The sequence below is a fragment of the Salvelinus sp. IW2-2015 genome, linkage group LG13 (genome assembly GCF_002910315.2).
Source record: "Salvelinus sp. IW2-2015 linkage group LG13, ASM291031v2, whole genome shotgun sequence".
Taxonomy (NCBI): domain Eukaryota; kingdom Metazoa; phylum Chordata; class Actinopteri; order Salmoniformes; family Salmonidae; genus Salvelinus; species Salvelinus sp. IW2-2015.
Genome location: NC_036853.1, coordinates 25,232,472 through 25,257,476, shown reverse-complemented (window position 1 = coordinate 25,257,476; position 25,005 = coordinate 25,232,472). Strand labels below are relative to the sequence as shown.

General features: G+C 42.1%; 1 protein-coding gene across 3 annotated transcripts in view; it reads right to left on the bottom strand.

The window, feature by feature from the left end:
- Window positions 1–24,195, bottom strand: part of LOC111972353 (volume-regulated anion channel subunit LRRC8C-like) — a 62,365-nt gene extending 38,170 nt beyond the window's left edge. For all 3 annotated transcript variants that reach the window (XM_023999375.2, XM_023999374.2, XM_023999376.2), the window contains exon 1: window positions 23,949–24,195. The gene's annotated coding sequence lies outside the window, so the exon portion shown is untranslated. The remainder of the gene's footprint in view (window positions 1–23,948) is intronic.
- Window positions 24,196–25,005: the final 810 nt, after the last annotated feature.

Below are 25,005 nucleotides of genomic sequence, written 5' to 3'. Positions count from 1 at the left end.
CGAAATATTTTAAACGCATATTTCGCCATTTTGTTTGTTATCGCGTCACTTGGCGAACCCTGTATTGAAAAGTAAGGATAATTTTAAAAAATGTAAGTCAGCGGTTGCATTAAGAACTAATTTGTCTTTCGATTCCTGTCAACCCTGTATTTTTTAGTCAAGTATATGATTAGCTTTCAAATAAACTAGATCACTCTGAAAGATGACGTCAGACATTTTGAGGCTTGATTTCCTAGTATTTTCATTGTGTAACCACGGTTTTGGCTAAATATGCACATTTTCGAACAAACTGTATATGTATGTTGTAAAATGATGTTACAGGAGTGTCATCGGAAGAATTCTGAGAAGGTTAGTGAAAAAATTAATATATTTTGGCGGTGATTACGTTATAGCGCTCTTTGGCTGAATCGATGCTCTGGTAACGTTTGCACATGTGGTATGCTAACTTATCGATTTATTGTGTTTTCGCTGTAAAACGCTTAGAAAATCTGAAATATGGTCTGAAATCACAAGAACTTGTGTCTTTCCATTGCTATGCTTGGTCTATTTTTTATGAAATGTTTTATGATGAGTAATTGGTCATACACGTTGCTCTCTATAGTAATTCTAGTCGTCTTGTGATGGTCGGTGCAATTGTAAACTGTGATTTCTACTTGAAATATGCACTTTTTTCTAACAAAAACTTCCTATACATAAATATGTTATCAGACTGTCATCTGAAGAGGTTTTTTCTTGGTTAGTGGCTATCAATATCTTAGTTTAGCCGAATTGGTGATAGCACCTGAAGTAGTAAGAACTGATGGAGTTAGAAAAGTGGTGTATTTTGCTAACGTGTTTAGCTAATAGATTTACATTTTGTCTTCCCTGTAAAACATTTTAAAAATCTGAAACGGTGGCTTTATTCACAAGATCTGTATCTTTCATCTGGTGTCTTGGACTTGTGATTTAATGATATTTAGATGCTACTATCTACTTGTGAAGCTATGCTAGCTATGCTAATCAGTGTGTGGGGGGGTGGGGGGGTGATCCCGGACCCGGGGTAGAGGCTCGTTAGAGGTAAAGGGATAGCTAACTAAAGAATATTTCATTGTGTGGACAATAATATATCTTTGGAAAAATCAAACATATAACAATACTAGTTTCCAAGTGACTACTAGCTGACGAGCATAATAACTAACAGAAGTTAATTATTAGGTATTGGTATACAAGAGAGGAAGAGACGGGTTAAGGGAATATAGGAGGAATCTATAAACATAAAGTAATAAAGTACTCATCTATCCAAGGCCCCACACTTGACCGGGGAAATAAGGGAGTGACAACGTGAACGAAGGAACAAACCCAACTCACGCGAASGGCCAGTACGAATAAATAGACGGGTTGGTAGGGCCGCACGGCTAGGCCCTGGTCACACCGAAGTGACTAAAATCCTAAAGTACTCTGCCTAGCCAGAGGACGGGATAGAGGCTTTTGCTGCAGGCGACGGGCAAAAGTCAGCACCGTGACACTTGGCGCCCAACGTGGGGCCCGATAGAAGAGTTAAAAAGCGATTAAGTAACAGAACCTATACAACCTGAGTTAGAGTCTACTCTTTTGAGGAAAACCCCTGAGGAATAAGAAAGTACTATAGAGTTTATAACTAAATAGGAAATCTAAATAAAATCTCAAGGTGGAGAGCAATGGCGGGTTAGAGTCTACTCTTTGTGAAATAAATCCCTGAGGAATAAGAAAGTACTATAGAGGTTGTAACTAAATAGGAAATCTTATATGACTTAGAAATAATTTAATACGTGTTGTATGCCCTGGGTCCCAGGAATTTCCCGCTTTTCCCGAAGATCACCTTCGCTGAAAATTGTTGGGACAGGCAGAAATTAATTCTAAAATAATTAAGAACGGTGCTTATTATGGCAGCAGCACTCGACCTAGGAGAGGCAACGCTGGCACAAATAGCTGCCCAGTCCGGTAGTCTAGAGCAGGAAAGGGAACTTAGGACACAGGGTAATCTACCAGACTGTAGATTTGCTGTATGTGTACCAGGTTATGAATGGAAAGACTTAACACGAAATGAGCAGTCAGCAATTAAAGAAATGGTCGGGTGGAAAGGCAGACAGACCTTCTGGGAGGATAAAAACTTTGTGCAGAGAAATATTGCCCCCAGCGACCTAATGATAGGCCAGGTGAATGACTGGGCCGTAATAAAGGTACTGCCGATCGAAGGAGAGAGTAAGGGAAACCTTAACCTCAGAATGGGGTGTGTGACACACCACCTGAAGAAATATTGGAGAGATATTGTAGGGATAGTAAAAGAACTCAGAAATGAGCCCGGTAGCCAGGAGGAATAAACTTAAAGCTATGAATATGAGCGGAGATAACCTCCTGGAGCCCAAAATAATTKTAGAAACCTCACTAAGGCTAGACTTAGAGAACTTAATTGAAGATAGAAAACAGGGTCTGCCGTGGAAAGTATGCTACCAACAGGCAGAGGATGACTTAGGGACCTATGAGTCCCTAGAGCTATGTGTAGATAGGGCAGAGGCCGATAATGACCCATGTAGAAACCTAATAGAACAACTAGAAGGAAACGGCACTACGGGGGAGTGGAACTTTGTATGGAAGCAGATAGTACAAAGAGAGGCTAGTGTAGCCAAGAGGCCCCCACCAAAAGAGAAGGAACAAAAGATAAGGCAGGTYAATACACCAGAGAGGGTACAGGTAAAACCCGGACGTAGGGACAGGAATGATAAACCTGAACACCAGAAAGCACAGCAGGAAGCTGATCAACCAAGACAGGCAAAGCCTAATCCAAATCCGAGAGGGCAAAAGAAGGCCTGGCCCAAAAAAGACCAGGACCCAAAAGAAAAGGACACAGGGCCACAGAGACTATCTGGATGCGGAGGCCTTCGGGGCACTGACTCCGGAGCAAAGAGAGACCAGGAAGCAGGAATATGCAGTCTGGAGAGAGGCAAACCCTAATAATAAATAGGATAGTGCAAACTGGCAAGAGGGAACCCTGGAGAAAAACTTGATCGTAAACCTGGGTGATGCAGAGTTTCTTATTGATACAGGGGCCCAGTGTAGTATGACCAGTTTGCCAGGACAGCCAGTGGGTACTACCAAGGTAGAGTTCCCAGACGGACATAGACTGAACATGACCTTAATAAACAAATATGGCAWAGATATGCTGCAGGGAGAAGAGAACCTATTGTCATTATCAGATGCAAAAGAGCTACACCGATTAGGGATGCTGAAAATAAACCACTTTAAACCGGTGGACATAGATAAACAAAAGAACAGGATTAAAGAAGATACAGACCTACCGGAGGAATGTATAAATAGAATGATCGAAGCCCTAACCAAGTTGAATACTGCAGGCATGAAACTCAACCTGACCAAAAGCCAGATAGGGCAGAAGGAAGTGAGCTTTCTCGGGTTTACCATAAGCAATGGTATCACAGCAAGCAGAGGCTACTTAGAGAAAGTACAAGATATGACAAAACCACAGACTATGAACGAAATGCAGAAGTGCCTAGGCAAGATGGGCTACTTCCGGAATCATATACCCGGATATAGCAGGGTTGCTAAARACTGCTATGAAGGTATCACAAGGAGAGAAGACCAAATAGGCCTGTCTCATAAGCAGTTTGGAAGAGAGCCATMAATTTGGAACAAGAAAATGGTAACGGCATGGAATGAATTAAAAGCCATGGCAGCAAAAGCACAAACTAATGAACCAAGAAACCCAGATGTGCCCTTATGGATCTTGATTAAATTGGAGGGAGCAGACATAGACAGAGATGGGTACTTGTGGGTATCCAATGAGGGGGCAGAAAAGASTGTAAAATGTTACAGCAAACAGCTAAAAGGCCCAGTTATGAAATACTCATCGGAAGGGGCAAAAATGGCCCTACTAGAAATTTACTGGAATAAGATAGTGGCATTAGSACAAGGGCAGTTAATTATCATTAAAGATAATGAGCTAAACAAGCTATGGGCAGCTAACCACACAAAGAAAATGCTGGGCGTYACAACTACCACGTGGGATAAATGGAGYAATGTGGTAGGAACAAAAGGGGTTATATTCATCGCAGATCAGGGATGGGAGCAAGCGGATGAGACTCCACAAATGGGCAGGAAAAAACACAAACTGCCCAAGGATAAGCCTAGGGACATAGTCGTGTTTACAGATGGAAGTGAAKAAGCAGGAAAAAKCAGATGGGGCTTTATAGTTAAGAATAAAGCTACAGGAGATAKGGTAACCAAACAAAGCCYAATTATTACCGGTACGGCCCAGAAAGCAGAAGTAATGGCAGTACTCGAATCACTCCTGCATTGCATAGGGACCAACCTGAAAAGGGTAGAAGTGGTAACAGACAGCCACTACTGTGCACAAGCAATGACCTCGGACAAGAAGATTTGGCAGAATAATGGGTACAGAGGTGCCAAAAATAAGCCAATTCAGATTCATGAGATAATGGACATAGTGGTAAGTCATCAAAAGGCTCACACTGCTGACTCAGCAGGTGGCAGAAGCAGACTTTAAACCAACTAGGAAACAGAGAAGTAGATGAACTAGTCAAGATGGGGCGAATAATTCTTTACCAAAACAGGAAAAAGATAAGCTAAAAGCACTTCATGAAGATGGGGACATTTGGGTTCCCGGAATCCATGAAGAGGCTAAAAAGATGGGGCATATTATATACTAGAAGGAAGTTCTAGATATATGCGCTCAAGCGTGTTCTACTTGCCAAGAGCACAAAGGTTAGTAACTAGCAAAGTGGCGGGTCAACACATTAAATGCAGTACACCATGGAAGCAAATAGCATTAGATACTATGGGTCCAATGAAAGTAGCTACTTCAGTTGGACATAGGTATGCTATAGTTGCGGTGTGCATGGCTACAGGGTACTCAATYGTGCTCACCTCAAAATCATCCAATGCGCTGCCAGTATTGCAAATGCTTAACCTTCTGACTCTTGCTCTAGGTCCATTCCCATTGTTAAGGACTGACAATGGGACCCAATATAAGAATAAGAAGGTGGAGGATTGGTGTGCCGAGCATGGAGTCTCACACATATTCTCCCCTCCTTATACTCCCCAAGCAAATGGTTGTGCGGAGAGAACAATTGGAAAGCTTAAAACAACACTGGGGTTGTGGAAAGCAGAAAAGGACTYGGGACCCAAGCTAGTACGAGCCTGTGTGGAGTTAAATRTGACTCCCACTGATACAGGACCCAGTCCTAGAGAATTGATGGGATTACCCAACATCAGCTCAGTGGTGMAAATAGCTAATGCGCAGTCTCCCCCTCTACCTTGTGTGTTACAGGTGGGAGACTGGATTAGGATTAAGAACCCACCAGGAGCTGACACCGGGGATAGAGTTATCCCGAAAAAATACGGAAAAAGGCAACAAATTGTAGAAGTGATTAGTGCAAACACGGTCAAAGTAGACGGTGATATAACAGCCGATATAGCCCAGCTTTAGAAAGTATGTCCACCCAGGAGTTAGTACCGGAGTGGATGCACCTGCTGAACTGCAGGTCGGGACTGCAGGTGCGTCGCTTGGGAGACACCATTTGGGTGGCCTCACATGGTAGACATGAGGACCTGGCAAGGATGGGGGTTATGGTGGCTGCCAATACTAGAGTATTGTGGCATAAAAGTATGTGCCAGGACCCTGAGGGGTTGGGTTATATGAACATAGCACCTTGCGATGTCTGTGGAGAAGCCACAGGAGAGGTCCAGTATGAGGGACCCGCAAATATGAGCATTAGACAAATAGCCACGGGGAATGATGGCGGTGAAGTGGGGGGACGACAAAGAGTTGGTCGAATCCTATGGTGTAGGAAATGCAGTAGGGAGGTATTCCCGAACTGCATGTTAGGTGCACAGGTGGTCACAGGAAACTGGGATCCTAATAAGTGTGTGTGTGCATGGACACACAGAGGGGTGCTGAGAGCAACAAATTGCATGGAATGTAGGCACCAGCAAATGAAAGGAAAAACAGAACTACTAAAAGGGAGTTTACTCACCCCGGTGAGAATGGAGGATCCCCTATGGCCAGTAGAGCAGGGGCCATTCCAACAAGGTGGGGGAAAGAGCACTTATCAGAGTAGTGAACAGTGGTTGAAAGAGAGAAAAAGAGAACCAGRATCCCTCACYGGATATGGAATCCAACCAGGAGATCCAACTTGTTGGATGTTGGTGGATGGGAAATTCTCAAAATGGAATCCCAGGGAATACCTAAGTCAACTGCTGCTAAACAGGCMGGACTGGGATCAGGACGATAGTTATGACATAGATAACAATCATGAGAGGAATGATCATCATGGGATGATGAGAAGGTGCTGGTGGGAAGGCACAAGTAGACCAGTTAGAGAGCTACACTGGGGGAGGCTAATGAGAAAAGAGACAACAGTGTGTTGTGTTACCAGGCTCACGGAAGTGGAAGACACTGAGCCAGTGCAGGGAGACAAAAGGAAGAGGCACATGGTCCAATTGGGGTGGCAGTTATATATTGCCCAAGAACCAAAAACAAAATTGGACTGTGTGTATTCCTGCCATATGCTGGTGGACAGGAAGGCAGTTCCTGGAGAGGGAAGGGGTAAAAATGAAACTGCCCCTCCCGAGCCACACGGGAGAATGAGACAATTTATAAACCTATTGAGGAGAAAGACAACCCTCGACAGGCCAGGCCCTGGAGAGGTTACGTCAGGGCAAAGGGACACAGGCCATACTAGGTCCCCCATCTATAAGAAATAAGGGGACTAATTGAATCCCACTCTGTCTCCACAGGGAAGCATGAGSCTGGGTGAATATAGAACGATTCACAGAGAGTGCCAGGTAGGGTGGGGCTGGTGGGTAAGTATTCTTTCCACCATAATTATAATACCCAGTGCTATAGTACTTGGTTTAACCCTAGGGGTTATCTATGAACAACAGGAAAGAGCAGTAATTAGGGGCATAGAAGTTGACCAAGAAAGATGCCAGAGCAGCATTCCCACTTATAGGGCCTTTACCAAACGATGGGGAATACCAATACAGTGCACCCCAATAAATAGGACAGATTGCCCAGGATATCCATCGGTAAAATTAAAACAAAAATGGAATAATACCAACTGGAACGATACCCGGAACGAGAATAGCAACCTAGTGGTACTATGGAAATCAATGACTAACAACACCCTGCAAGGATGGCTAGTAAATATAACCCAAGGAGCGGTGTTAGTTAATCAAACCTGCGAAAATGGCCAATACATTAACTCTTATAAAGGGGGCCAATGGAAAGGGCAACTGGGAGATAGTAACATAACAGAGATCAAATMTATTTATGACCACGCTACTCATAGTCAGCCATGGGCGAAGGTGGAGTGCCACAGCCCTAAGACTGCAATAAACCCCACGACCTGGCCTCTGACACTAAAAACTCTGTCTACTACCATGACACCCCGGAGCACAGCTGCCTCAGGAAATAACAGTAGCAGTGTGACTACTTTGACCCCGCCGACTGCTAGCACAACAGTAACCACAAATGCTTCAAGACACAGTAGCACAGGAAACAGGCCTAGTGCGAGTACCTCAACTGACAGGTCAGCGGAGGCACAAAAACAAACACAGGAAATCATAGAGACATTGAACGTGTTATGTGTTAAAGGCAGCGGGACCAAAGCGAAATATAGAATACGAAGAAACGTGAACCATAAGGCTCGGAGCTCAGGCAACCCTGAGACTAAATGGCTGACAGATGTGGTCCTATATTTGCACCCAGGTAATACCTCTTCTTGGGACAACAGAATGTTAGGAGGGAGCAATGGAATTATTTTACCGTATGCAAAAAATAGAACGTATAACTACCCAGGCTTCATTAGCGGCCCTATGGATAGGTTCCACAGAATGGAGTATGGAGTGGGGGGACATGATATCCCCCACTCCGCAAGAGCCGGAGAAAAACCAATAAAATATGCTACCACAGGATGGGTATGCCTTACGACCCATAATAATTCAAACCTGGGATTGGCCTACCCGAGGTCAACCCCATGGACCACTCTAGACCTTCGAAGTTTGCAGGAAAACTATCAACCTAGTCTAGAGATGGCGCAGGAAATGTGTGCTGAAGCTCCCCTATGGAACTGGGGACAAGAACCAAACAATATGTTCCATAGGAGAAAAAGGAAAACAGCACAACAATACTATGACCAATGGGTTAAACCCCCAGCAAATAAGACAGAAGCCTGGGCGAGATATCATTGCATTTCAGCCCATGGCAATCTAAAAGAGTCAGGGATCCCCCACTTTCATAGATGGTCAGGAGGGCATTATCCCTCACCCGGAATGTTGGGAGTAGCTCAAGCATTCGCAGGAAGAAACGAGGAAGCGAATCAACGACTGGTAGATTGGGCAAACATGAGGGGCGCGTGTACCTATAGAAAGTTAGTTGGGGGAGCCATTATGAGGGAAATCAGAGCACAAGATAGAATGGAACATGTGCATCAGTTTGGGTACAGTTTCCCACCCATAGGCAAAGTGCACGAGGATTCGTTCCATTTGGATGTATGGGTTAACCCTACAAAAATGGAATATCACCGCAGGCAAAATGAGTAGAAAGGCCATAAAAGTGAACGAAACCGTAATTAGAGAAAATAAAGCTAGCAGTACAAGGAGCCACCAGGGGAATATCAAAAACCTCGGACCCAATGGCATTGGGATGGGCAAAACGGCCTATAGACCCAACACCCCTTACTGGGGGTTATGTGCAATTAGCATGCTATGGAGGACTGAAGTTCCATGTAAACCCGGGAGATATACCTGGAACCAGAGATCAAACACTTAGGACGGACCCCTCCCTAGCACGCTGGGCTAGATACACCATGGACCCTCTAGCGGGGAGATGGTTTATGAAAGGATATAAGGAATGGGCTCTAAAACTAATGTGGCCCAAAAAGCAACAACAATGGCAGGACCTCTGGGGATCAGGGTCTGAGTGGGAAAAAAACCTGACAAAAGTCTGGAATAAATCTCTATGTAAGCAGTTAATGGACAACTCCACTAACTCTACTGGATGCGTAATAATAAAAAGAACAATACAATTGCTCCAGACTATGGGCCAGGAAAACTATTGTAACATATTTAAGGAAGACTTCTGGAAGGAAGGCTCAGAGGGTATAATGTGGTACAGAGATGAAGATACCACAGCTAAGGGTGGAATAGGGGGAAACTGGTTTGTCAAGGCCTGGGGAGGATTTACTACAGGAATAACTAAGGCGGCAAATGACTTAATAGTGGAACCAGTGAATAAAGTAGTTAGAGCTATAGAAGATAAATGGACCGACGTAACTACCTGGTGGACCAAAGCTAAAGCTAAATTTTGGATGGGTTTGACCATAACCATAGGCATCCTGGTATTTAGTGGCGTAATGATGGCCATTGGCTATGCAAAAAAATTAGGACTACCAGTAGATCAGGGTTTGAGGGCGCTCGGGTTAGGCCTACTTAGGGGAATAACACTGCTAGGAAAGCTGGTGAAGAAAATAATAGAGTTAATACTAAAGCTGTTCTGGAAACTGTTGGCAGGTTTTGTGGTATGGAGCATGGTGTATGAGCGAGTGCATAAGCACAGTCCAAATACTGCAACAGCAGAAAGAAATACTCAGAGTAAATACAAAGCACGTGAGAGGCTCCTGGAAGAGGCAAGCTTCTAAAAGAACCTGTCAGTAGTATTAGAAGTGAGGCCCAGGTTGAAAAAAAGGGAGGTGACAACTAGGGGTTAGAAGAGAATATAAGGCAGAGTGAGACTAGAAAAGAGTATCTTGAGAACTACCCATCCAAGAACTTGCAGAAATCAAACCATGGCCGCCAACTACTCCAGCCAATCTGACTCTGATGACCGGGCTTCTGGACAACATGAGGAAATGGTAGCTAAAATATGCGGCCAAACATTACAAATAATTATATGGTCAGGGGTAGCGTGGAAAAGTAGACAAGGACAAGGTGTAGTCACCACCCTCGCAATGATATTAACCTGTATAGTGGCAATGGTTAAATTCGGACTCACTAAAGGAACCGAAGTTATGTTATCCATGGTACCCATAGTAGCAATACAAAGAATGTTTAAAATATGTGGAAAACATTATGGACTAGTAATCATGGGAGAAACCATGTCCATTGTGTTTAGACTGATGGGACAAATTGGAGAGTTTGAAGAGTGGAGTAACACCACAAACCAAACGCAACCCCTCTGCCAGTCCATAACAGGATTTAAGTATGCATGGAGATGGAGATGTTAATGATGATAATAGTGATGGCTCAAATAATCAAAAGCCTAAGGCGTCTCAAAAAAAGGGAGAGTCAAATGAGAGTGGTAAAATTGGTCCTACCACTAACAGTATGGATACTAATAGCCATAGGCCTAGGAATATTAAATAACCAAGGAATGGATGTGAATGAGTTGAGGCAAATCTGGGTACTTTGTTTACCAATCTTCTTTCCTACCCCCCCTCGCAGGAACATCCTGGGGAGAGTGACGGGGTAAGAGACGGACTATACATKAAAACTCAGGGGAAGGAGGAGGAGAAAATAGGAGAGAAAGGTAGATTAATTAAGTTAGGGGAAAGTAAGAGATTATGGGTTAAAGGACAAACAAGAATAGTAATGGTAAATTGTGGAAAATGTGGAAAGTTAGCACCAGGGGAGCTGGCTCAAGAAAGCATACAGGGAGTGGTTCTCAGTGGAACCACCTGGATATGCCTGGGATGTTGGGACACGCAAGTGGCCTACCTGATAGACAGAAAAGAGGTAGGGAAAGAACCATACTTAGGGGTAATCACGTCCTGGGGACCCAGAACGATGATATCCAAGGACCAAGGTAGAGTACGGGTAGCCATGGGAAAGAAGGGTAATAAAAGGTTAGACTACGGTGTACAGGGAGAGTGGCCATTCAGGACGGCCAACTGGAAATATGGAACACAACCTTTAAGAATGTGCTGCCAGAGAGAAAAGGGCGACTATAGAGCAGAACCAGAGGTTATGATAAAAGATCTAGCAAAGTGGTGGACCAAGGAGGACTTGGCGGCCCTAGAACAACATCCCAGCTTCGGGCACGAACTCTGGGATGTTAAAAAAGGAGGAAAAAGGTGGCACCTATCTACAATGGAAAGGTACCCCCCTAGATGGAGGATGCTGGATTGCAACCTAGGCAGCATAATGATAGGGACAGGCTGAGTTAAGGAGATGAGACAAGACCAGTTCTACCCGAGATTTAGGCCAGAAGTCAAGAAATGGGAACTTACCGAGGAGGATAGGCTACTCCAGAAAAAGGCGGGAATGATACAAAAGGAAGAAGTTTACCGAAAGAAAGTCAGTAAGTAAGAGCATGTAAGTAAGAGCATGTAAGCAAGAGCATGGAGAGGGTGTAGTAGTAACAGTAACTAGATTGGGAAGCTACACACATAGACACCGGAAAGAAACGCAGAGAGACAGGGAAAAAAAGGAGCAGACGCCCAGGACAGCCACCTTTGGGGAAGGTAACCTTTCCAAGCTAATAGACGGAGAGTAGCAGAAGTTTAGAAAGACACTCTATTGGATGCAGGAGTAAAGAGGACAGGGCCAATGGGAAGAAAGAGTGGCGCCCCATATGGGCACTACAAGCAGCAGAAAAAGCCGAAGTAAGAGAATAAGACCTATACGGGAGGGTGCAGGCACAGAATGGGAGGACGTTAGCAATTAAGTATTTAGGCCCAGTAAAAGGAAGAGTAGGAAAAGAGTTGTGGAGGGTCAGATCTTGGAGAGGTGTAAAGAAAAGTAAAAGAAAATCAGACCCCTCCCCTAGAAATCAGGCTAGATCCAGAGCTACCCTTGTGGCCCTAGGACCAATTATAGATGTGGGGAATGACTGCCATGACGGAGATCAACCAGCAGAGGGAGCCAAATGAACCAGACCTAAAAAAAATGGGACATCAAACAAGAACCCCTCGACATGAAGAGGGAGAATGGTATGAAGGAGACAATGAACAGGCTAAAAAAGAGCTAGACATGAAACAAGAACCAATCGCATGAAGGCTGAGGGGAGTGGTATGAACCGCTCGACAAACTGACGCCCCAGCGGAAGAAGAGTTATGGGCATCAGTGCTGAAAGACTTAAATTGGACTGAGTCCACCGGAAAATGTTGAGCATGCTACAAGAGAAGTAGTAGTGGCAAAAGTGACGAATTGATTGCACTCTCAAGTGTCTTCCCCGAACTGTGTCTAAAGAGAGGTATAAAAGAAGGAGAGGTCAGTGCCTAGGGCATGATCCTCGACACATATGATTTGGACATCATAGAGGATAATCAGGCAAGGTAATTACTCTTCAATCTATATCTGCTTGTATTGACTACTTTGACATTAAGGCACGAGCATTAAATTGACTGGTATATCTTGAGAGTTGTGTTGTATTCTGGAAAGTCGCTCCATTAAAAGGAAGCAGTTGCATAGGAGATCAATCTCCTAGAGAGCAACAAGCGCTATTCTTGGAGTACCAGAAACAATTCCAATTTGAAGGATTGAAAAAAGCCAGATACAAGTAAGCCTCGTAGAAAGCCCAGAGTCATAACAAGGAGTCAGTATTACAAGCAGTAGGCAGTGAAAAGTGTAACTTAAGAAATTTGGAGACAATAAGAGATAGATACACAGCAGAGGCTGCCAATATTACTCTTATAGACACCAGTTTTCGGGAAGGACCAAGGGAATAGAGCTTTAAGGTAAATATATTGCTATTTGCTTTGTTTAAGAGTTATAAGAAGAGTGTTTAAGCTGATTTATATTTGCAATAGTATCTGGCATAGCATAACGCATTAAGGATTGATTGGCATTATTGATGTATTAGGACTGTATAACCATTTAACTGTAATAACGTGTATATGAAAAAAACAGAGTGACTTAATAAATGCTTGAACTTTGACAACTAGGCCAGGGAACCTACCGGAGAGCGAACGCCTTTGACACTCTCACTAAACGGAAAGTGACCCTGGTTATAGGTTAAAGGGATAGCACTAAAGAATATTTCATTGTGTGGACAATAATATATCTTTGGAAAAATCAAACATATAACAAATACTAGTTTCCAAGTGACTACTAGCTGACGAGCATAATAATCACAGAAGTTAATTATTAGGTATTGGTATACAAGAGAGGAGACGGGTTAGGGAATATAGGAGGAATCTATAAACATAAAGTAATAAGTATCATCTATCCAAGGCCCCACTTGACCGGGGAAATAAGGGAGTGACAACGTGAACGAAGGAACAAACCCAACTCACGCGAACGGCCGTACGAATAAATAGACGGGTTGGTAGGCCGCACGGCTAGGCCCTGGTCAACACGAGTGACTAAAATCCTAAAGTACTTGCCTAGCCAGAGGACGGGTAGAGGCTTTGCTGCAGGCGAGGGCAAAAGTCAGCACCGTGACAGTATCCATCTGGTCTTGTCAGTGGGAGAGGAACATTCTTCAAAAACAAGACAAAAGGGATGTCAAATGGTTTTCCCAAGAGAATGTATTTACTGTATTTGGAAAGTTCTTACAGTATGAGCATGATTCTATTGTCTGCACTTTTGTGCAAATGTAAAAACAATACAACTCAGAATGGTAACCCAGACACCAAAACTTTTCCACGCTTGCTATTTCCCGCTGTTGCTAGTGCCAATGGCTATAAACTCCTACCGCCAGCGAGCGAGTGGAGTTTGCTGCTCAAGACAGGATTTGCATCTCCGGCTGGTAGCCTCCATTCAGAAGACCGCTAAGCCATCTGCAGGCCACTTTTGAATCTCTGGCGTTTAGCCTCCACTCTGAGGACACCTATACGCCCTAGGCAAACCATCTAGCCATGAGGTAATGAGACAATAGCCAGGAATCTCTTGACTCTCAATTAGGCTGCCAACTTCCAGCTAAACACACCAGCCAGAGGCTACAAACAGTTTTGTTGTGATCTATAAACCTTCCCCTACATTGTGATTTAAAGTTGATTTGCGGCCATTTAAAATAAACAGACAGCGCATTGAAAATAATTGAGGATGACAAAAGTGATACAACTAATCATTTACAGTTTATAGCCATTAATAGCTTTAGTTTTATTTACTAAGCTATATTTAAAGGCAATACCAACTGTTCCTAGCAACTGTTCCAGTTGCTTTGTTAGAGATGCCACTCCCTAAACCACTTCACACAGTATTGATCACTATCATTAAGGGTGAAATTGTATGTAGTCATGAAGCCAATTCAAGTCTATTGTATTGAGGCCATTAATACATAGCCTACATTCCAGTGTCAGAGGAAGGCCCTAAAAATTGTCAAAGACCCCAGCCACTCCAGTCATAGACTGTTCTCTCTACTACCGCATGGCAAGCGGTACCGGAGTGCCAAGTCTAGGACAAAAAGGCTTCTCAACAGTTTTTACCCCCAAGCCATAACACTCCTGAACAGGTAATCAAATGGCTACCTGGACTATCTGCATTGTGTCCCGCCACCCACCAACCCCTCTTTTACGCTACCTCTACTCTCTGTTCATCATATATGCATAGTCACTTTAACCATATCTACATGTACATACTACCTTAATCAGCCTGACTAACCGGTGTCTGTATGTAGCCTCGCTACTTTTATAGCATCGCTACTGTATATAGCCTGTCCGTTTTATTTCTTTACTTACCTATTGTTCACCTAATACCTTTTTTGCACTATTGGTTCGAGCCTGTAAGTAAGCATTTCACTAAGGTCTACACCTGTTGTATTCGGAGCACGTGACAAATACACTTTGATTTGATTTGACATTTAATTCGATTACCTGTTTATTGCTTCAACCTATGTTCAAATCGAAGCCACAGTCAATGTTGCAACTTGTAATGTAAATTTAAATGAATAGCCTGCATTGTTAAAACTTTAGGAACCCATAGCCTTTTGTTCTGTGACCACAGATTGTGGAGTGTAAACTCAAACTACTCCCTTTATACCCTCCTTTGCCAAGTAAATGTTACTTGCATTAGATATCCATAGGCTGCTATAGTCTAAGGCACGAGGAGGTGTGGTATATGGCCAATATACCATGGCTAAGGGCAGTTCCTACTCACGACACAACAGCAACATTATTAGAGCAGTAAAAATAAGTGTTGTCATACCCGCGGTATACGGTCTGATATACCACGGCTGTCAGCCAATCAACATTCAGTGCTCGAACCACCCAGTTTGTAATCTCCTACAACCTTACCAAAAGAGAAATGCACACTACTTACCGTAGGTGGCAGCACCTCTTAAACCCTCAAAGAAGAAGCTGGAAAGCCCAATGTCATCAACATTGTAGTAGCTATAGAAAAATGGCAACGGTAGGCTTTTGGAAATAAAGAACAGTTGAATTGTTTGTATTTATCACCACCGAACGTTTTGAAATACCGAATGTATACTAGTGGCATCATGTTTGCTGGCCTGGATTTTGAGTCATTGAGAGCGATTCATGTTGTTTTTGTAAAAACTTGCTGGAGATGTACCTATAGGTTTGTCTTTCTGTATAATTGTTTGGTAAAATGTTTTATATTTATTTTTAAACATCCAGAGCATTAGAAAATGTTTCTAGTTTACTAATTTGTTCATGTGCCAGATTGGAATGCAAAGCCTTTAGAATTGTTTTGTTGTGTTAAATTGGCTGGCTTACCATCTGCTTGTGACCATGCTAGCTGAGTTACTTACCTAGGTAGCTTGCTAATGTTAGATGCTAGCTAACAACATATTTTTTCTTCTTAGAACTAGTCGTCTCCCTATAACACAGATGCCACTTCAAGGGGCAAAGAGTCTGAATAAAAGAGAAGCATTATTCCCTACAAAATATATTTTTCAGATGTACTCTGTCCTGCTAAATAATGATGGAATTTCAGAAGAGAAACAATACCCTTTATTCATGTAATCTGTCTATCAAAAAGGAGACTGGACACCCACAGCATCATATTCACCACAGCAGCATGTGGATGACAGCTATGAGCTATTCACTTAACCTAAATGAGACTATGATTATCTGTCCAGTTTTGAACAATATGTAATTGTATTGAAAAGTAAACACATTTTCCACGAGGGTAACTTTTAAATCTTGGTTTTATTTTTCAGGGCAGAAATCCAGTGACTGCATTTCTGCCCTGTTTTCCTGCCAAAGTTAAGGTGCTAAGGAGTGAGCAAGCACGTGACAACAAAACTTGCACATCTATTTTTGGTGTATAATTGTTTTCAGGAGTGTGACAGTGATTAACTGTCTCACACACACACACACATGGGTTTCTTTATTTTTACTATTTTCTACATTATAGAATAACAGGGAAGACATCAAAACCATGAAATCGTGTAGTAACTCAAAAAATAAACTTAAAAAGGTTAAACAAATCAAAATATATTTTATATTTGAAAATCTTCAAAGTAGCCACCCTTTGCATTGATGACAGCTTTGCACACTCTTGGCATTCTCTCAACCAGCTTCATGAGGCAGTCACCTGTAATGCATTTCAATTAACAGGTGTGCCTTGTTAATTTGTGGAATTTATTTCATTCTTAATGAGTGCGTTTGAGCCAATCAGTTGTGTTGTGACAAGGAGGGGTGGTATACAGAAGATAGCCCTATTTGGTAAAAGACCAAGTCCATATTATGGCAAGAACAACTGCAGAAGATAAGTTCATTAGAGTTAACAGCCTCAGAAATTGCAGCTCAAATAAATGCTGGAGAGGTCTAGTAACAAACTAATCTCAAAATTAACTATTCAGAGGAGACTGCATGATTCAGGCCTTCATGGTCTAATTGCTGCAAAGAAACCCAATAATAAGAGACTTGCTTGGGCCAAGAAACACAAGCAATGGACATTAGACCGGTGGAAATCTGTCCTTTGGTCTGATGAATCTAAATTTTAGATTTTCGGTTCCAACTGTCGTGACTTTGTGAGACYCAGAGTAGGTGAACGGATAATCTCCACATGTGTGGATCCCACCATGAAGCATGAAGGAGGAGGTGTGATGGTGAGGGGGTGCATTGCTGGTGACACTGTTGGTGATTTAATTAGTATTCAAGGCATACTTAACCAGCATGGCTACCACAGCATTCTGTAGCGATACGCCATCCCATCTTGTTTGCGCGGGAATATCATTTGTTTTTCAACAGGACAATGACCCAAAACATACCTCCAGGTTGTGTAAGGGCTATTTGACCAAGAAGGAGAGTGATTGAGTGCTGCATCAGATGACCTGGCATCTACAATCACTTGACCTCAACCCAATTGAGATGGTTTGGGATGACTTGGACCGCAGGGTGAAGGAAAAGCAGCCAGCAAGTGCTCAGCATACGTGGGAACTCATGAAGCTGGTGGAGAGAATGCCAAGAGTGTGCAAAGCTGTCAAGGCAACAGGTGGCTACTTTGAAAAATCTCAAATATATTTTGATTTGTTTAACACTTTTTGGGGTTACTAAATCATTCCATATGTGTTATTTCATAGTGTTGATGTCTTCACTATTATTCTACAATGTAGAAAATAGTACAAATAAAGAAAAACCTTTGAATGAGTAGGTGTGTCGAAACTTTTGACTGATACTGTAGGTCTGGGTGGTATCGGATGCTTGAGATGGATAACATGAATACCTTGTTAGCCTATCAACAATGTGCCAATGGAGACCAGGCTGAACCAGGACACCGAGCTCCAGGAGAGACTTGTAAGTGTGCTCAGAATTGTATATAGCCATTGCTTTTTCCCGGGAAGAAGCAAGAGACATTGAACTTTGACGGTGTTGTTGCGACCATAATAATCTGACGTGACAGCAGCATTTTCTAAATTCCTCCGCTTAGAATTATAACACAAGGCATTTATATTACATTTAAATAAACTTAGCAAAAAAATYAACATCCCTTTTTCAGGACCCTGTCTTTCAAAGATAATTCGTAAAAATCCAAATAACTTCACATGCTTGTTCAATGAACCATAAACAATTAATGAACATGCACCCGTGGAATGGTTGTTAACCTTTCATGAGCCTCTACCCCGGGTCCGGGATCACCCCCCACCCCCCCACACACTGATTAGCATAGCTAGCATAGCTTCACAAGTAGATAGTAGCATCTAAATATCATTAAATCACAAGTCCAAGACACCAGATGAAAGATACAGATCTTGTGAATAAACCCATCATTTRTGTTTTTTAAAATGTTTTACAGGGAAGACACAATATGTAAATCTATTAGCTAAACACGTTAGCAAAATACACAATTTCTTTGTCCACCATTTTTTCTCTCCACCAGTAGCTATCACCAATTCGGCTAAACTAAGATATTGATAGCCACTAACCAAGAAAAAAAACTCATCAGATGACAGTCTGATAACATATTTATGGTATAGGATAGGTTTTGTTAGAGAAATGTGCATATTTCAGGTAGAAATCACAGTTTACAATTGCACCCACCATCACAACTCGACTAGAATTACTAAAGAGAGCAACGTGTATGACCAATTTACTCACCATAAAACATTTCATAAGAATAGACAAAGCATAGCAATGGAAAGACCCAGATCTTGTGATTCCAGACAATATTTCAGATTTTCTAAGCGTTTTACAGCGAAAACACAATAAATCGATAAGTTAGCATACCACATGTGCAAACGTTACCAGAGCATCGATTCAAGCCAAAGAGAGCTATAACGTAATCATCGCCAAAATATATTAATTTTTTCACTAACCTTCTCAGAATTCTTCCGATGACACTCCTGTAACATCATTTTACAACATACATATACAGTTTGTTCGAAAATGTGCATATTTAGCCATACAAAACCGTGGTTACACAATGAAAATAGTAGGAAATCAAGCCTCAAAATGTCGGACGTCATCTTTCAGAGTGATCTAGTTTAATCGAAAGCTAATCATATACTTGACTAAAAAATACAGGGTTGACAGGAATCGAAAGACAAATTAGTTCTTAATGCAATCGCTGATTTACATTTCTAAAATTATCCTTACTTTCTTATACAGCGTTCGCCAAGAGAAGCTATAACAAACAAAATGGCGTAATATGCGTTTAAAATATTTCGACAGAACAACGATTTATCATATTAAATATTTCTTACTATGAGGTGATTTTCCATCAGATTCTTGGGCAATGTATCCTTTCTTGGGTCTAATCTTCTTTTGGTCGATAGATGTCCTCTGTCCTTCGAAATATCCACTAACGATCGAACGGGACCCCGAAACGTGCCCAAAGTTTCAGAGTGCACGACAAAGAAATTCCTCAAAATCGCACTAAACGGATATAAATTGCTATAAAACGGTTCAAATTAACTACATTATGATGTTTTCAACAACTATAACGACTAAAAACATGACCGGAGAAATATCACTGGCTAAACAACCATTTGGAAGGAGGCAGGTCTGATGTCCATCTTGCGCAAGACGCATGCAGGAAGAGGTCGGTATTTCCACGTTTTCGTGTTTTATAGTGGCTCTGATTGCGCAATCGAATCCATTCAAAGCGTGATGACGTACTGACACCCAGAGGAAGACGTAGGCAGTGTCGGTTTCTCCATAGCATCTACAGGCACCTTAAAACCGATCCCAGATCAGGGGTCAAAACTTCTGAAATCTGACTCCCTGTCAGGAAAAGTGCTGTAGAAGTAGTTCTGTACCACTCAGAGACAAAATTCCAACGGCTATAGAAACTAGAAAGTGTTTTCTATCCAATAATAACAATAATATGCATATTGTACGATCAAGAATTGAGCACGAGGCAGTTTAATTTGGAGACCAAAAAATGCTAATGCGGAACAGCACCCCCTATAGTTGCACTAACAGCTTACAGACGGTAGGCAATTAAGGTCACAGTTATGAAAACTTAGGACACTAAAAAGGCCTTTCTACTGATTCTGAAAAACACCAAAAGAAAAATGCTCAAGGTCCCTGCTCATCTGTGTGAGCGTGCCTTAGGCATGCTGCAAGGAGGCATGAGGACTGCAGATGTGGCCAGGGCAATAAATTGCAATGTCCGTGCTGTGAGACGCCTAAGACAGAGCTACAGGGAGACAGGACGGACAGCTGATCATCCTCGCAGTGGCAGACCATGTGTAACATCACCTGCACAGGATCGGTACATACGAACATCACACCTGCGGGACAGGTACAGGATGGCAGCAACAACTGCCCGAGTTACACCAGGAATGCACAATCCCTCCATCAGTGCTCAAACTGTCCACAATAGGCTGAGAGAGGCTGGACTGAGGGCTTGTAAGCCTGTTGTAAGCAGGTCCTTACCAGACATCACCGACAACAACGTCGCCTATGGGCACAAACCCACCGTCGCTGGACCAGACAGGACTGGCAAAAAGTGCTCTTCACTGACGAGTTGCGGTCTTGTCTCACCAGGGGTGATGCGGGTGGCCCGTGAGTGAGGCGATGGTCAAAAAACCTGTGGCATGTCACGCGACCACTGTGGAGGGACGCCGGCCTCCCAATTGCTCATTGTTAACCGGGAACCCGCTGYGCACAAACTGGTTGAATCAATGTCCTTTCGACAATAGAATGCAATGTGGTGATGTTGAACTAATGTGGAAAACTGATTGGATTTACAAAAAGCCAGCAATGTAAAGGAATTTCGTGATTGTCTTTTTTTCACCCATTTTTACKCTAAATCCAATGAGATGGTTAACATACAGTCAGGTCCATAATTATTGGCACCCTTGATAAAGATGAGTAAAAAAAATCTGTATTAAAAAAATACAAACACTAAGCTATTGTATAAATAAAAAATTGGGAAATTATAATATTTAATACTAATATAATTGCTCAGAGCAAGAGACTTTGTTTAACAAGTAATAACAAGATAGGGGTCAAAATTATGGCCACCGCTGTTTTCAATACTCTATAGGACCCTCCCCTTGAGAGGATAATGACACAGCCTTTTTCCTAAAATGTTTTATGAGATTGGAAAACATGTTGGGAGGGATCTTAGACCATTCCTCAWTACAGAATCTTTCCAGATCCTTGATATCCTTTGTCTGCTCTTATGGACTAAACTCTTCAAACCACAGGTTTTCAATGAAGTCCAGAGACTGAGATGGCCAATGCAAAATGTAGATTGTGGTCAATTAACCATTTCTTTACGGATTGAGTTATTTTCTTGCTGGAAGGTTCACTTTCGGCAAAGTGTCAGCCTCTTGGCAGAGGCAACCAGACTTTTGGCTAAAATGTCCACGTACTTGGTAAAGTTCATTATGCCGTTGACAAGGGCCCCAGGATCAGTGGAAGCAAAAATAGCCCCATAACATCAAATATTCACCACAGGTATGATGTACTTTTCTGCATATGCTTCTGTTTTCGAACGCCAAACCTAACACTCGTATGCATGGCCAAAGAGCTCAATTTTCATGTCATCTGACCATAGCACTGGTTCCAATCCAAGTGCTAATGCCATTTATCAATGGTCAGATGACATGAGAATAGAGCTCTTCATATAACACACATTTTTGCTTTGTAGCACCTACATATGAAACATTATGGYGTCTTAAAGGAGGCATGGGTAAGGCCAAAATGTCTTAACTATGCCAATTTTCATTAATTATTTCTCAATTATTCTTTTAGATACAAATGTTTGTATGGAATCACTTAATTAATGTGTATACACAGTCTTCAGCACTAAACAACCTCTATCAAAACATGTCTCAAGGGAGCTACAGCTAAATATTTTAGTACTTACAATAACACAGCTGCACTGTTTTACGTCACTGGGGCCAAGCTTCCTGCCATCCAGGACCTCTATACCAGGCAGTATCAGAGGAAGGCTCAAAAAATGGTCAAAGACTCCAGCCACCCAAGTCATAGACTGTTCTCTCTGCTACCATATGGCAAGTGGTACCGGAGCGACAAGCCTAGGTCCAAAAGGCTCCTTAACAGATTCTACCCACAAGCCATTAGACTGCTAAACAGTTAATCAAATGGCTACCCGGACTATTTGGACTGACCCCCTTTTTTACACTGCTGCTACTAGCTGTTTATCATCTATGCAGTCACTTTAACTCTACCTACAGGTACATATTACCTAAATTTACCTCAACTAACCTGTACCKCTGCACATTGACTCGGTACCCTCTGTATATAGTCACGTTATTGTTATTTTAGTGTGTTACTTTTTTCTTACTTTAGTTAATTGCATTTTTATTTAGCAAATGTTTTCTTACTTGAAATAAAATTCAACATTGGGCTTATAAGTAAGCATTTCACGGTAAGTCTACACCCGTTGTATTCAGCGCATGTGACAAATACAATTTGATTTTGACTTTTTGATTTAATCTTAAATTAGACCGTGCCAGTAACAAACCACCATCTTTAACCAGGGTTGGTCAGCATACAACTTTGTCTGAAAGTCAGACAGATTCTCATAATTTCACTGTGGAGACTATACAGTACTACTAACATCTCGAATTGTCAATCACAACATTGTTTCTTTGAGGAGTTCCTGAGTCTCATGGAAATATTGAAWGTACCTCGGCAAGAAGGATGGAAGACGTAAACATTCACCTATTGAACCTGAAGTGTCTATATTACTCGTAACTTCAACTCTATATTTAGTCTCAATGGGTGGTTAATTAATGCAACTGTACCAAACAGCATACTCTATCAAAGAAATAACTGTATGAGGGTTTAATTTAACTACGGGCGGGTCTTTAGCTCATTTTTAGAAAATGGTTCCTCCCTTGCCTAGATGYGTTGTTCGCCTTGTCACCACAGTGAGCTGGCCTGGCTGTCCGGGCAGCCCGGGCCTTATCCTATGTCTGGCTCTTCCTGACAGGAAACTCTGCAGATCTCTAACACACACTGGAGTCACTTGGACTGCCCAAAACAGACTATGATTGCATTCAAAATGGAACCGAATACCTTATATATAGCACTACCTTTGAGCAGAGCCCTGGTGAAGAAGGAGAAGAAAAAAAATAGTACAATATATAAGAAATAGGGTGCCATTTGGGAGACATGCATGTCTGGATAGTTCAGACCCAGTCCCCAGGATAACAAATCCTGTCCAAGATGGGTTCATTAGTTATTCATAAGGACCATGGAAAAACACCGCAGAAAATATTAGACTCCAGGGTCACTTTGAGAGAATCAGGGGGTTAACTTGTAACAATAGGTCTTAAAATGTTAACAAAAACACAACGTCAGACATCTTTTAACAATAACTTGTACAATGGAAAACCCAAATCGTATAGGCTGCTACTAGTACTACTACTACTAAACTGCATAATGCAAACGGCTGAGCCTATTGGCTGACCTTAGAGCCGAATTTTCTCCTTGTTCAACTTCAAACCACATAATAGGTCACAAAACTTTCCCCCAAAACCATAAACCATTCCCTCTAGACAGGATAGACAAACTCAAAGCCATTAGTAAACTCGGCTATACAGTATAAATCTAATCTATGGTGTAAATTATCGCCTTGCATAAATAGGCCCTCATAGGCTACTGCTAACCAATTATTCATATGGCCTGTGAAGCCATGGGGTGGAGAAGAATATTTTACAACTCATTTTATATTATTTTATTTTTGGGAAGAGGGGGAGGAGGTGGGGGTATATGTGATATCATTATCCAAACTCGAGAAATCGCCACGACTTCCTATTTCTAGCCTTTAAACAAAATAATAAAACATAAGCTGTGTGTGTGTAAAAAAAAAACGAATTGAGATATGTGGCGTATGCTAAAACTCAATATTAGCACCCTTCAGTAGCGGTGCCAGCGATGCAGGAGGCTCGGGTTACATGGGCTATACACAGGCGAAAGTTATCTGTATCGCTTACCGGCAACAATGCGTGAGCTAATTTACAGTAAAACCCAAATACAGTCCCAGACAATGTAACGAAAAGCATATCGTAAACATGGACCGTTACAACCAATCATAAATGAATACAATAACAAAATGTACCTTACCCCTAGTGATGTCCGTCCGAAAGCCTAGGTTCTATAGAAGACGTAGATGGGTCTTTTTTAGAACAGCGGCGATCATGTCCTTGTGGATCTGTGCACCGTGTTCAGTAGGCCTACGAAAAAACAGTGTGGAACGTTCAATTAAACGTAAACTGTGTTGTTCTGAACGATCAGTTGAAAAAAACGTGAGGAGTGGGAGAACGCTATAAGCATGGCAGCTGCCTTTAAATACGTCACTCATTCCTTCAAGCCACACCCCGGCACACCCACCAAACCGTTAGCGCTGTCCTTTGGCCGTCCCTACCCTAAACATAACCTTAATCCCTATCCTAACCCTAATCATAAACCTTACCTAACCATAACCATTGTACATTTCGACTTCAATTGGGTAGAGATGTCCCAAGGATCCCAAATAGCATGGACCCCCACCAAATGGAGAAAACGTACGTAAAGTATGTTCAAGAACGTTGAAGAACGTTTTGGGGAAACGTGTCAGTGCAAAACGTAACTCAACGTAGCAAACATTTAATGGACCTGAACACACCCCTAGTGTGGTCCTCCACTTTCCGTTATTTCTGACTGCGAGTTGCTGTAGTTAGTTCAAGGTTACTGTTTGTGATGCACGAAGACTACTGACTGACGCGGTTTGGCTGAAACTGAGTTATTCCGCTGCTCTATCGTTCGCTACGTACTTCAGTCAGACTGCCATCAATTAAGTCGTTTGTGGTGATGTAAAAATAKGGGATTTTGTACAAAACAAAGACCTGGATTTTGTGAATATGAATAATACCTTTAAGATTAAGTAGTTGAACAAATGCATAGAATCTTCTGAATCGTTATGGTTCTTTATTCCTCATTTTAAGAACATTTGGGGTTTACAATTATCAACATTTTATCAGCAAGCACTTATGGCATGGAAATTGTGTTTTGTGCTTGACGTTTCACCTCATAAAGCTATTCTGTGGGGAAAAAAATATATCACTGTTAAAAACAAAATGTTTTTTTTATGCAACATTGGATAAAGAAAAATATAATATTTGTAAGTGACATCTTCATTAGA